General features: G+C 38.8%; 1 non-coding gene across 1 annotated transcript; it reads right to left on the bottom strand.

The window, feature by feature from the left end:
- Positions 1–1,139: 1,139 nt before the first annotated feature.
- On the bottom strand, positions 1,140–1,246 carry LOC118969451 (U6 spliceosomal RNA). The gene has a single exon (XR_005057378.1). It is a non-coding gene; the product is annotated as a U6 spliceosomal RNA (small nuclear RNA).
- Positions 1,247–2,363: the final 1,117 nt, after the last annotated feature.

Genomic DNA, 2,363 nt, shown 5'->3' with positions numbered 1-2,363 from the left:
GAAGACTTGGTTAGGGGCCTGCTTACATGTTCCATGGCATTCCAGTCCTTACCCTTATCAGAGTTGGGTTTCTTTCCAAATATCATTGTGATAGGTATATGCTTATTTGTCCTATTCCAAATTATAAATTCTTTGACAGCAGGGGCTGTTTTACCACTGTACCCCTAGCCCTGAGCACAGAGCTTTTTACATAGTAAGTCCTCAATAATATTTGTTAAATAGATTTTATGTTTATCAGATTAATTCATATATTCATCTTGTGCTCAACATGAAAGGCATATTGATTATAAAAGTCATTCTTAGTACACTGCAACGTTAGAAACTACCAGGCAGTAGCCAACCACAGAAGAGATAGGGGCCTAATGAAACATCGACCCTCAACTTCTCGCCATCCCATCCATCCTGGGGAATAACAACCTGCATGCTGCAGAGAGCTCCTGGCAGAGCTGCTAAATTTCCATGAGGAAAATATTACTAGCTTATTTATGCATCTTCAAGGCTGTCCCTTCCATCCCAAACACTGAAGAACCCCAGGATGGGGGATGGTATTTGTTGTGGGAATATAAGGAGCATAGATCCATGAGGAGTCAGTAGGAAGATCCACATAATGAAGTCACGACTGGTTGTGTAGAAGAGTTTGGGCCATAGATCTTTTGAAATATTTTGTTTATGATTAAGAAAACCGGTGAGGTTTTCCAACCCCTGTACCACTGTAATGCATGTGTGTGTGTGTAGGTGAACTGGGCAGTTCTCTTCCTTGTGTTTTATGACTAAGTACTAATTATTTAAGAGTGATTTTCTATACCCTCCTCTACCCTGATTTAACCCAGCGTTTTACCCAGGCAGACTCTCCTGTAAATCATGAGTCAGTGGAGGAATATTTCAAATACCTCTATTCCAATCACAAACACTTTTTTCTGGAATACCCCTCTCACTTCACTTTTGACTTTATGCCCATTCTACTTTCTCCAGACTTTTAATTCTATTTCAGTGACCATTTTTGGCTCCCATTATGGATCCTGAAACTTGGCTTTTCTCACGTTTTGCCTCTTGATCTTTTAGAACTTTGGTTCCTTAAACTCAATGTTTGGCCAGTTCCACAACTAGACTTTAGTTACCCTGAACAAGTATTTTTTTTTTTTAATATGGAACGCTTCACGAATTTGCATGTCATGCTTGTGCAGGGGCCATGCTAATCTTCTCTGTATCATTCCAATTTTAGTATATGTGCTGCCGAAGTGAGCACTGAACAAATATGTTTTATCTCTCTTTTGCTAGACATACGTATTTCAAATACATCGAAAACCAACTTAAAAAACCAAATAGCCATTCTAGAACCAAATGCCCATGGTGGACTTTGGACCACCTTGACCCAGCCACACAATGGGCTAGTGTTTCCCAAAGTATAGGACCTGTTCCACATTAGCTGGTGGGTATGCAGTGGTCCACTGGCCTGGCACTGAACACTGGTGATCCACAAGGTGAATGAGAAAAGCACTCTTTTTTCGTTTCTCTGTTATTCCTTCTGATTCCAGTAAGAATAAAGTCTCAGTGTTAATCATGAACACATTTCCCATACTTTATAATACTCTAACACAGAAGAAATCAATAACTGCTATTTCCTTTTATTTAGCAATTACTGTCTCTTTACAGCACGTATTTGTCTACTGTTTATAGTAGTAATGTTTTCAGAATAGTTTACCTTACATCCAAATACTATTTAAAAGGTACATATGTAAAGAAAAATATTTAAATAATAGTATAAGCACAGGTAGTGTGTGGCCATGATAAAAAAACATGACATTGCTCATGAATTGCTGAACTTCGGCAGACAATAAAAGATAGGCCAAAGTTGTACATCAAAATCAGACATAGATATTAGGAATTGCTTAGATATTTTCTGACTCTCAAGATACCAGGTTTTCTTTAAATCAGCAGTAAAAACATTTTCATTAATTCTCTAAGCATTTCTTAAGGACATTTTTAAAAATACAGACTCCCTACTTCTATCCCTACCCTTTTCTTCCTCAAAACCATGAAATGTTTGTTCCATAGACTACAGCACTCGTGAGTCAACCAAAAAAAAGGATCCTTTAGTCTCATAATTACCAACAGAATAAGCAGAACCTTGAGAAAACAAGCTGGCGTTCAAGAAAATAATTTTCATTGCCAGCACCTAACCACCGGTCTCTTTCTTAAGAAGAGGATGAGGCCCACAGGGTAATAAAAGGCCCTATAGAACCACATAAAAGTTCCACATGTGCTACTCCCTGAGTGGCCTTCAAGGGGGTAAGGGCTGCAGGGGGCCAGGGGAACAGGGCTAAGAGCAAGACAAAAAAAAAATCTTGCTTCTGGAGAAGCAG

Source organism: Manis javanica, chromosome 3 (genome assembly GCF_040802235.1).
Source record: "Manis javanica isolate MJ-LG chromosome 3, MJ_LKY, whole genome shotgun sequence".
Classification (NCBI taxonomy): Eukaryota; Metazoa; Chordata; class Mammalia; order Pholidota; family Manidae; genus Manis; species Manis javanica.
Note: the sequence above shows the minus strand (reverse complement) of the source record. Positions and strands in the feature narration are given on the sequence as shown.